Genomic DNA, 12,216 nt, shown 5'->3' with positions numbered 1-12,216 from the left:
GCCTCAATCAAATGACTCTCGCCCAATCAGCGCGAAGGAAACTGGCGCCAGTTCTTGGAGACCAATGAGCATCCAAATATTTATACATATAATGCGCAGCCAATCAGAGATCTTCCGAGCTGGCTCGCCGGTGGCGATAGTATTTTCGAGGCGGTGCGTTTCGATTTAGAGCCGGCGGCTGATGGTGGCAGGGAGCGTCTGTTCGATCGACGTAGGCTTCTTGATCGCATTGCTTTTTATTTGTGGGATGATCTGCCAATGCCAAAACACGCTGTTGATACCACTTGTGCAGTTAGGATTCGTGCAATTATGCTGTCGCGTTCCGGTCAGCGTGATGAACGTCACGTGCACCGAACTGTGCTACGCCTACATACGAAATATATTTTTATTCGCATTGTAGGTATCTTTGATAAAGTAAGTCAGTTCATTGCTTAATTGAAGACTTCACTCTCTTAGCGTTACGGCTCACCACTGCTGCATCACTTGCTGCTTGCATGCACTTCCGCATATCTTTCTCTCGAATGCTTGGCGTTTCACGTTACAGGAACAGTAATCACACTTCTTGGCATTATAATCGGGTGAACGAGTTGTTTGGCAACGCCATATTATCGTATACACACTGCAGGTATGTACGTAAGAATTAGGCGTGAATGACAACTTAGTGCAGATTCGCGATGAACGTATTTGCCAAAATTTTACACTATCGAGAGAGCAAGCACCAGATACAAGGGCAAGTACGATACTTACATGAGGGCATACGTGGCTTATGAGAGCTGAAGAGTAGCACAAAAAGAAAGGAAGGAAAAAATAAACAAACAAAAATACACTGGGATATCTTCGCGCCTTATTTTGGCTGGTTTACTAGTCCAGTGCAGCCATGAGCCAACACATGAATCAACCACTAAAAAAAAGAAAAGATGAGTTGCTTGCATACGTCATCTACACCAGTATTACATCTGGATCTGCATGCTGGTTTCAGGAGCCGAGTTACTTCTTGAATGAATGCACATCTCCACACATTCCACAGATACTCTAATGTTACACGTAACATTGAACAGACCATAATTTTAATGAATACACAGAGATCATAAAACCACCTGACTGCCCCGCATAATCCCTCGCAACAGGCAAACAAGTACACTGCAAGATGGACAGAATGCAGGTGCAGTTGAGGTGTTGTGTGGTCAGTCTTACGTACAGAATGAGGACATTCCCCAGAAACCAGTGAAAGAGGTTGCAACACCATCATCCCACATGAACATAAAAGCCTCTTTGTACCAATGTGTGTTTTACAACCAAGGTGGGAATAGTGTGTAGAAAATGGGCACCTTGAATAGCAAAACTCAAGCAGCTCTTATGTCACAGTCCTTAGGGCTATCACTGAAATTGGCTGTAGCTCTGAGGTCTTTGACATCCGCGCTTTAGTCGGGCATCTGTTCGAGGGCTTTTATCTCTCGAAGTATGACAAACAAAGAAAAAAGATTGACCAGTATTATGGAGCGCAATGCATGATGCACCCATGATGTAACAACTAACAAACCACATCTATGAAACCGTCCCAACCCCTTTAATTTTTCCCTGGCACTTCATGTAGTAAAAATGGCTAAGGAAACTGGAGTTCCATTTACTGTGTGCACAGAAATCTTGTGTTTGTTTCCCCATCCCCTACAGAAGCCACCGATTAATGGCGAATGAAATGCCAAAAACTAAAAATCCTGGGTATGAGACTGCTTGTACACGTTCACTGAAGCCCTTCTGTTGTCCACTTGCATTTAATGCCTTGCAGAGTTGTCAGCGTTGTAGTGACTCATTTACTGTAACTCTTGCGGTGAGCTTTTGTAATCTCTTCCTTCTGTTCGGGGGCTCATGAACAGCCACCGTCCACAGAGATCGAGCAGAGCGCCAGTAACAAGACATACCCTGACATGAAAATTTGCATTATTAGAATTCCTAAAACAGACGGAACTGCCGTGTGCAGTAAAGAAGCAATGCAATTCTCTGTTTCAGTAGTTTTTTTCACACACATTCCTCATGTGTAGATACAATATGTGGCACAGAGATACGGTGGAAGTGGTGTTGTGACATCTTAGATACATGACCGAGAAACAGCACTGAGACAAAGCAACTTTTAGTGCACACAATGGCGGGATGTCTTTCAGAAGGGGAAGTTCATCCACTATACCCTACAACACTTCGAACGTTCCAGTTCCTGAAAGTGAGGGATGCAGGACAATTGCTTAGTAATCGCTGCTAGCTTGAAATACTGTAAATCACCTTCATGGGGCCAAAGCTGCCTCCCAATGTTTTGATGTGCACATCTTGCATGGAGACCTTAATGCTCATGAATATGTGAAGCAACGTTATGATCCAAATATCCATGATATATGCCAGAGTATCATGAGCCATTTTACCAGAACCAGGTTTCCATTATCATCGCTTGTCCATGTACGCACACATGTGCATGTTCATGACACTGTGGCACCATTATTGTAGCACCAGACGTTGCTTCTCCAGCACGGCTGTATGTACCTTTTTCCTGGGCCTGAGCAGGGAGAAGCAGAAATTATAACTATACCTGTTAGGACTAATACTGTAAGGAAATGTGCAAAAAGCATCTACATATTTCTATCTACACGGTGTGCAGTCTCAGACAGCACAGCACGTGGCTGTGCTGTCTGAGGTTTTCCCTGGGCTTCCCCGAAGACGTTCCAGAAGAATGTCGGCACAGTTCCCGTTGAAGTCGGCCCAGGACGCACACTAACCCCCGCTGTCTCCCACTCCTTCCTGCTGTCCTCTCTCCACCTGTCCACGTCTGTACGCCGCTCATAGCCACAGTTGCTTCGCGGCGCTAACACGGAAACAAGTTAACGTGTGGAAGACGACTGATCAGACCAGGGCGATAGGCAGAACTGACTGTTTATTCCAGAGCGCGAGGGGAGACCGCGCTTGGTGTCGCACGGATATGGCCGCTACAGGGCTCCCCCCCAGAAACGACAAGGTCGCTCCAGGATACCCGTTTGGGGGGTTTGGGAGGTAGGTCTAGTTGACAGGTGGGGGTGGAGCCTGAAGCAAGTTTCTTGCCTTGCCTTCTTCAATCTTGCCTTGCCTAGCCGCTACAAACGTTCAATAACCCATAGACGTTGGAAGGTGGGGAAAGGGGGGACGTTATACTTTTTGTCCTCCATGACCAAGCAAAAAGCTCAGCGGAAGAAAAAAAAAGCACAAAAATGTGTTATGACGGTGTGCTACAAAGCAAATGTGGCCCTCTTGCAACGTACCATGTGTCAAAACGATGATTCTCAGATAGATGAGTATTTCTCATGACTTCACCTATTTCTGTCAATCTGTGAAGAGCATGCTGACCGTCATCCCTTGCTAGTCAAGGTACTCGAGCACCTTCTGAAGGCCTGCGGTTGCTGGAGTCAACTTCCTTAGTATAGAAGGACACAATGAAATTTGTGGCACGTAATAACTTTACATTACAACTTGAATACACAGCACTCAGAGACACAGCCTGGCTTTTAAAGAGGAACAACAATGTACTACCATGTATGCAGGATATGGGTAGTTCCAAAAGGCTGAGTGTGATCACACAGAAGTCCAGACAGACACAGAGTGTCTCAAAACAGGAACTCCTAAGTTGTTGCTGATTTCAGCTGCTGTTACTGTTTTGTCTTCCCTGTGCCCAAGCTCAGACTTCTCCAAACTCATGTAATTTCTCAACCAGCTTCTCTGAGAAACTGCGTAGTTTTACATACAACCGCGGACTATAGAGCTTAGTAGCCCCATATTTGTCGTTCACATTGTGTGCAGGCCATGGTGCAAGTTCGTGCGGACACTTACCTGCAACTTCGGTCCTTTTGTGCTATCCTCTTTGTTGTCGTCGAACGAGGCAGGTGCCGCATCCCTTTTCAGCATCGTTTACCGTCCAAATCGGCCGTCAGGTGAAGACGTCGTAACATTCTGATGCAAAATGCTTCGAGCACACACGACAGTTGCCTTGATAAGTTCAGAGCACTCAACCACTGGTTTCGTACCACCCAATAACGCACAGAATCAACTGGGAACTTGGTACGAAACATCTTTGTTATTAGCGTACCTGCTCGTACTGCGAGAAGCACGGCATTCTCACAATTCACTCACGGTGCATCTCTCACAAAGTGACAACTTACACGAGGTTGTGTGTACTGACTAGCCGGAGTAAAAAGATGATCAAGACGCAGAGAATGGTGCCCGTACGTATAGGCGACTCTCGATTTCGCTTTCAGCCTGACGAGTGATGATTGCTGGCGATTGCGAAACTGCGAGCCAGTAAACAAGCCAAGAAGAGCCAAAGCGAAAGCTGAGCGTGACGTCAGCTGTTCAAGCAAACGATCGGACGGCAAAAAAAAAAAAAAACTGATTTCGCAGCAAATACAGAGTATTCGGCCAAACTATTTTGGAAGTACATTCAGTAGGCATCAACCTTTGTGCCTGCTAGTTTTTGTTGTAATCTGTGGCAGTGAGTCTCCTCCGGAGCTGACCTTTAACATATGTTACGCTTTACAAGCTACACTGAACTCAACCCTAAATGGACATTAAACAGTACAGGAATGGCAGCAGTGTTTGTTAGTGAGGTGCAGTGCAGTTATTCTTGCATGAAGTGTTGTTACATAAGGTGCATTGTATGATTTCCTGCGCCGTGGTAATGTAAACCCAAAAAAGAAGCACTTGCCGCTGCAATTTTTCCTGCACCATGCACAGCTCACATAGTTGCGTCCCTTAAATTTCGCGAATCCTGAGTGCTAAATTTGCGCTCGATTAGCAGACCCTGTGTCAAGCCGAGTACTTGTACTTAGAGCACGTCATAAAAACAGCACTGAGGCAGCTCTTTTGGTCGTTTGTGCTACCCACCTGGATTTGGTTTGACGCGCGCCGAGCGTGCTTCGCTGTAGAGCCGCTAGGACGTGACGCGTATGTGAAAAAGGTCCATTGACGATTTAGTGTTTGTTCTTTGAAATACAATAGCCGTTGATCCTGTAGCAGTCACGGGCCAAATTCTTGCCAATAAACGTGGTTTAGTTCTATGTCCAATGCGGCAAGGTAAACGCTTTGAAAGCGTCCAGTAAAAGCAGGAGTGATGCACACAGACTATATAGAGAAAATACAAGTGAACATTGGAAACAACGCACGAAAAGTTCATTCATTCATGCATTGTCTGGACGAAAAAGCTGGAACTGGGTTGTACAATTAAGGAGGCCCTGCAGCTTCCTGAGTACGACAACAAGATACGCCAGTTCAGAACTTAGCATACAAATTATCGTCAATATACAAGTTCACGTTCACCAGCTCCCGTGGCATAGTGGTTAAGACGATCGCTTTCCACGCCGAGACTGGGAGGTGACACCGGTTCGAATCCTGTCATCGGCTGTGCTGTCTGAGGTTTTCCCTGGGTTTCCCCGAAGACGTTCCAGAAGAATGTCGGCCAGTTCCCGTTGAAGTCGGCCCAGGACGCACACTAACCCCCGCTGTCTCCCACTCCTTCCTGCTGTCCTCTCTCCACCTGTCCGCGTCTGTACGCCGCTCATAGCCACAGTTGCTTCGCGGCGCTAACACGGAAACAAGTTAACGTGTGGAAGACGACTGATCAGACCAGGGCGATAGGCAGAACTGACTGTTTATTCCAGAGCGCGAGGGGAGACCGCGCTTGGTGTCGCGCGGATATGGCCGCTACAGGGCTCCCACCAAGAAACGACAAGGTCGCTCCAGGATACCCGTTTGGGAGGTAGGTCTAGTTGACAGGTGGGGGTGGAGCCTGAAGCAAGTTTCTTGCCTTGCCTTCTTCAATCTTGCCTTGCCTAGCCGCTACAAACGTTCAATAACCCATAGACGTTGGAAGGTGGGGAAAGGGGGGACGTTATACTTTTTGTCCTCCATGACCAAGCAAAAAGCTCAGCGGAAGAAAAAAAAGCACAAAGAACCACTCAATCAGTTTGTGAAGAGTATCTCTTCTGAGTGCGGAAATCTAATCCACTAGTAAAACTGCGATCTAGCACATTGAATCTGCTGGACTCGTGTATCAGATAAAAGCACGTTCCCTTGATAAAAGTAGGAAGCAGCAGCCAATAGGTATACGAGGCGAGTCACCTCTTCGTTTTATCGTGCGCTATGTATACATAAACCGGCAAACTATAGCCTGCCTGTTTGATGGACTGCTCTTGATCATCCCACTGATAAAGATGAGCGGCTACCGCGCCTGAGAGGTCACATGCGCTATGTTATTCCCGTGTCCTTCACGGGCAGCGCACATGGACTAGGTAACATGACAGCCTCGGGTGTCACGCGGCTTGAGTACATATACTTGGCGGCTAATAAAACAGTTCAGTATCCAGACAAGCAGGAAGCTCTCTAAAAAATACTACTCCGAAAATGGCTGCGCACTCGGAGCTCGTTGTCGTAGTTCAACGAAACCCGCACGGTGTGCGTCAATCGCGCGCTGTCAAAGGTCACGTGCCCGACTTAGGCTGCGTTTCAATACCTCGCGCCCGCGAAGCCGCCTGACTAGGCAGCTGAGTAGACCCCTTTGCTTGTCACTATTGGAACAGGCTTGCCTAGCCGAGGCGCCTATGGCGCCATCTCGTTGCTCACGCAAGAAATGCGTACGGCGCAAGCGCAGCAGGACTCTAATGTGCCAAGTTTGTAGGACGTCGTGCATAAACTGTCACCTTCACAACTAAACATGTGTTCCAACTCTCTACGCAATTTTAAAAAACATACCACTATGTGCAACTTTACATTTAAAGCCAGCAGAAACAGCGGGCACGCTGGTACCGTCTACGCGCGTCTCCATCCCGGCTGTCAGATGGTCAGGCGTATAACTAGACTGCATCGATACGCACTAGGCGGTAGCCGACTGAATAGCGGACTTGGCGAGAGTTGGAACGAGACCTAACATGGCGGCACTTCCGGTTGGACCGCTAGGCAGTCGACTAACCGGGGTATTGCAACGCAGCCTACATCGAGGGGCACACGCCCGCAATGCTTTGGATAGGCTGCTCAGCACACCACTCATTGTAGTCCACCACTCTGCGCTGCAAGATGGCGGACGTTGAAGTTCAGAGATTCGAACGATTGCGCAAAATTATCATGGAAGAGGAATGGGGAGAAGAATCTGGTTCCGTTTTTAAATCCATAAGACAGAGGGTGAAATAGGGTGCTATTAATGCACTCACGTGTTACCGGTTGTTCTTTTTTCTCGTTTGTTTGTTACTTGTTCGACAGGACGCTGTCCTCAGTAAAACTTGCTTGTACCTCGTGGTTGCAAAATAAACTGCTGGAAATAAATGTCCCGTGGTCCCCCGATTAAAAATAAGCCGCCTAAAATGTACAGTCGCCAACAACAAAATGCCAAAAGCGAACTTAGAATAACCTGCACTCTAAAAAATAAAACTCCTTTTTAGGGGTAATTGGGGTGTATTTGGGGTGTATCAGTTGCTCTACTCCCCTATTACACCCCCAAGGAAAGGAATACACCATGTTTGGGTATGAAATTGGTGTAATTGGTATATGCCCCCTTCTGCAGGGTCTAATTTCGCGAATCGGGCTGCGTTCCAATACCTAGGCAGCTGAGTAGACCCCTTTGCTTGTCACTATTAGAACAGGCTTGCCTAGCCGAGGCGCCTGTGGCGCCATCTTGTTGCTCACGCAAGAAATGCGTACGGCGCAAGCGCAGCAGGTACTAGCGTTTCCCGCTGTCAGCCATCCCGGCTGTCAGATGGTCAGGCGTATAACTAGACTGCATCGACGCGCACTAGACGGTAGCCGACTGAATAGCGGACTTGGCGAGATTTGCAACGAGACTTAACATGGCGGCTAGTCTGCTGACCGCTAGGCAGTCGACTAACCGGGGTATTGGAACGCAGCCTAGGTGTGAAAAATGTGTAGCGGCCATCAATGTTCTAATGCTTCGCTACGACAGGTCTGGCAACAGTGTGCTGTTTACTCTGTGTTCTGCAGCTATGGGTGCTGGAGTTAGTTGTGGAAGCTTTCGTGTTGTTTGGGACAGGTCGTTTGTTGAACTACAGGTCTGCACTGCATGGATTACGCTTCCGGGTCTCGAGGCGAGCAACAGCTGCGCTGTGCCTATTGGATCGCGTAACTTGTTCGAGCCGCTCGCTGTGTCGTGCTGTTTCGTAAGTGTTGTCGGTGTATTTTGTCTTGTATTGTTGATTGAGGTGCCTTTGAAGGGGGTATTGTCACAGTATGTTTGAACGTATGGATTAGATCAGAGAACAGTGCGCGTCGAGTTGCGCGTGCGCGGCCACATGTAGCCGTTAGGCAAAGTCAAGAGGCACATAACAAACGAGGTTTGTGCAATTTGTGGCAGAAACAAAAGCGGCTGGCAAGTTTTAGCGAAGTGTCTGTAGCGGGACTCCAACCCACACCTCTCCAGTCAGATTTCCAGTCAGATGTGCTCTGTGAATGGCTTTGCGTGTCTTCTGAACAAGGCCCTGGAAAGTTAGTGGCGCGATGTCGGCATGGCGTAATTGGTAGTACACCTGACCGGACATCAGAGAAGCATGGATACGAGTCCCATTACCGGCACTTCTCTACTCTTTGCCAATTGCCTTATACTTTCTATATTGACGTGTTTGCGTGTTGACGAAGCTTCTGTTCGTCTAGTCTTACAATTCTTCTCTAGCCTCATCCATCTGCGTTGCTATCGTGTAATTTGTGGTTCGCGCTCATTTTGATGAAAACATTTCGCAGTTTAGATTCACTTTCTTCATTACACAGGCAAGGCTTCTCTTGGCCTCATTGTAATGCCTTCATCTTCGTCGCTCTATTGGTGGACACTATTATCTTCTTTTGTATTGTGCGATGACTGTGCAATCTTATTGCAGTGCATGCAGTGTATTATAGGTCATCCAAATAAATAATGTGCCTGTTATTTTGACTGTTGTGTTGCTGTTTAGGTCGGCATAACACCCTGACTGAAGGGTGTTGTCTTGCCTGGGGGTGTAGACATACACCAAAAAGGGAGTCAGGGTACCGCTGGATTACACCAAAAGAGGTGTTCAGAGTACACCCTACCTGAGGGGTGTAGTCTTGCCAGAGGGTGTATATATACACCAAAAAAGGAGTCAGGGTATCGTCGAATTACACCCAGAAAGGAGTTATATTTTTTAGTGTGTGGACCAAAAGTGCAAACACCGAACTTGGACTAACCTGATAATATACTAACCAACATGCTATGCCGTTGTGTCCTCCCTGCTAAGCATAATGGCCGCTAAAATGTGGCTTTCATTAGCTATAACGACTTCGACGAACATGGATGACTCGTGCACGTATGAGGTTAATTAGTCATATCGTCTTTTTAAGTACGGCGTATCATGTTATGAAGCAATCTAGCATTTTCCTTGTTTCGAGACCGTGTATTTTGAGATCGGGAATATCGAGGCCCTTCGAAATAATTATACCCTACGAATAGGAACCACGTGCTGTGTAACATAGCCTGCAAAATGCATACTATTCGAGTTGAAAAAAAAAAAAAAAAAGAACACGCACTATTTAATGCAGACGCGGGCACGCCGTGCTTGTTTTGAAAGTGCTCTGCAGCTCTGATTCAATCTTCTATCTTGGTCGTAATCTTCTAGCAGGTCACAAAGACAAATTCTCCTCTCTGGAACATTCTCCTAAACTAACTCAACTTTTATACGATGCCATGGCGAGAACTAACACAAGGACGAGACGCATACGAAAACCGCCTCTAACAAGAAGCTTTATTCGCATGCACACCTGTATACGTAGTAATGACAGCTTCCATCCCCTATTCAACAATCCGAAACGCTTTGGTAGCTGGAATGCAACCCCTATCACCCAAAAACGCTATATTCGCTTCCGTGAGCGCTGCGGAGCGGAAGCTGATGCCATTTTGGCAAATCTTCTTTTTGAACGAAGCCTGCATGATTTCCTTTCCTTTATGCCTCTAGTGCCCCTGACACAGGAGCACTCTAAAGGCTTTCCCAGAGGTGGACACCTACTGGAACGGCGTTCATGCCCATTGACGCACGATAATGGTGATTTCCCATTTAGATAACGGACCTTTTCGAAAAAGGAGATCGACTATCTCCTTTTCCCACCGAAATGGCGTAGCCTCGAAAGCAGCATGGCCCGAGGATTAGCAGATTCCGATTATTTAGCACAAAAATGCCTATCTTCAAGATTTTCAAACTTACAGGGGCCTTATCATGTCTTTTTCAAGTGATAATAAATTGAATAATCTCGCGCCCAAATAATCGCGCCCAAAACGCCGCATGTACAGTGGCAAGAAAGGGATACGTGGGCTGTAATAAAGTTATGGGAATACAATTTAGGTGACCTGCGTGGACAGAAACACAATGGTGAAGTCTACGCCCGTATCGCCGAGGCGTTGAACAAATCCGGAGTGCTCTAAGACATACACTAAAGCGAGATCGTCATTGTTGTCCGTTAGTAGCGCGAACTACTTTCCCTAAAGGGCCCTTCAAAGCTGTAACAGACCCCTGTTTCAAAGGAGTTCTAGCCTGCCCGTGTGTCACGGGTATTACCAGGGCCGTGTCTACAGGCATATGTGGCTGGTGCGGCCGCACCGGGTCCCGTGCTTCCGCCGAACATCACTGACTAAAGCGGAAGAGACAGCGCCCCCAAAGCGTGAGTCTAACGCGATAACCAGTACACAACAGACCGCCCTACAATGCTCTCGGTCAAAAAAAAAGTCTGTTGACTCATCTGATATTACTTCTGTCTGTCTGTCTGTCTCTCTGTCTGTGCGCGTGCTTCCATCATTTTTATGTCAGGCCGCGCGTCGGTTCATAACACTGGGCCTCGCACTTGCCTTGAGACGTTGAGACGGTCGTGGTTGTTACTCTAAGGCTGCGTTCGAATACCTCGCGCCCGCGAAGCCGCCTGACTAGGCAGCTGAGTAGACCCCTTTGCTTGTCACTATTGGAACAGGCTTGCCTAGCCGAGGCGCCTGTGGCGCCATATCATTGCTCACGCAAGAAATGCGTACGGCGCAAGCGCAGCTGGACTCGAATGCGCTAAGTTTGTAGGACATCGTGCATAAACTGTCACCTTCACAACTAAACATGTGTTGCAACTCTCTACGCAGTTTTAAAAAACATACCACTACGTGCAACTTTACATTTAAAGCCAGCAGAAACAGCGGGCACGCTGGCACCGTCAACGCGCGTCTCCATCCCGGCTGTCAGGTGGTCAGGCGTATAACTAGACTGCATCGATGCGCACTAGGCGGTAGCCGACTGAATAGCGGACTTGGCGAGATTTGGTACGAGACATAACATGGCGACATTTCCGGTTAGACCGCTAGGAAGTCGACTAACCGGGGTATTGGAACGCAGCCTAAGCGTAGAACTACCAAAACTCGGTCAAGACCAAGCAGAGCAGTCGTGTATAGTAGGCTGTCGTGTATAGTAGGAAGGGAGTTGCCTCAGGACAGAAGCCGCCGATATTTCGAACAGAGACTGTTCTTCTTCTGGGCACCGTCCTCATCATTGGCATGGTATTTAAACGGTTAGGTGTGACGTGCTTAAAGGTTCATGCGAATTGTGGGTCAACAGCCCGGAGGGAAGAAAGGTTCCGTACGGGCTTCTACGGCCGGAGTGAATGGCTGCTTTGTTAGAGTGTGGAGGGGATTATGTGAACGTAGTGATCTAGGCTACAGACCGGTTACAGAAAAATGGAAGGTTCACGAACACGTCGACGAAACGGGACAACAGGCAAGAATTGGCAAGCATAGCGAAAGATAAGGAGGTTAGTGGTTACGTGGGGAAACCACTAACCACTAACCTCCTTATCGCCGAAGCCGACCGGAAGTGCATGAGCGCCAGATAACCAAGCCAATCCACAAAAAACAAAAACAAAAATGGCAGCTTGTGCAGGTACGTATTCGTTTTTCTGCCTCCCGAATGTGCCTTTCCAAATATTGTACGCTGCAACTTTATGTTAGCCTTTTATGTCAGGTCTCGTATACCTGTTTCAACCGCAGGTTGTACTAGCATCACAAATAATGTCTGTAAACACGTACGCTGCGTAATTTTTACCGGGGATGCAACGTCAATACTCAAATTTTCAGTGCGTGTTACCGATATAACTTGGTCTGTGCAAGAAGTTTAGATATTGTAAGCTACTCTGTCATATTGAAAAATGCATGAACGGTGACCTGGTTTGATATGT

The 12,216-nt window shown here is 47.4% G+C and overlaps 1 protein-coding gene across 1 annotated transcript in view; it reads left to right on the top strand.

Moving 5' to 3' along the window:
- LOC135377495 (N-acetylated-alpha-linked acidic dipeptidase 2-like) overlaps window positions 1-12,216 on the top strand; it is a 134,087-nt gene that overhangs the window by 100,070 nt on the left and 21,801 nt on the right. The window lies entirely within an intron of this gene.

This window comes from Ornithodoros turicata, chromosome 1 (genome assembly GCF_037126465.1).
Source record: "Ornithodoros turicata isolate Travis chromosome 1, ASM3712646v1, whole genome shotgun sequence".
NCBI classification, from domain to species: Eukaryota; Metazoa; Arthropoda; class Arachnida; order Ixodida; family Argasidae; genus Ornithodoros; species Ornithodoros turicata.
This window is presented reverse-complemented; position numbering and strand designations above follow the sequence as displayed.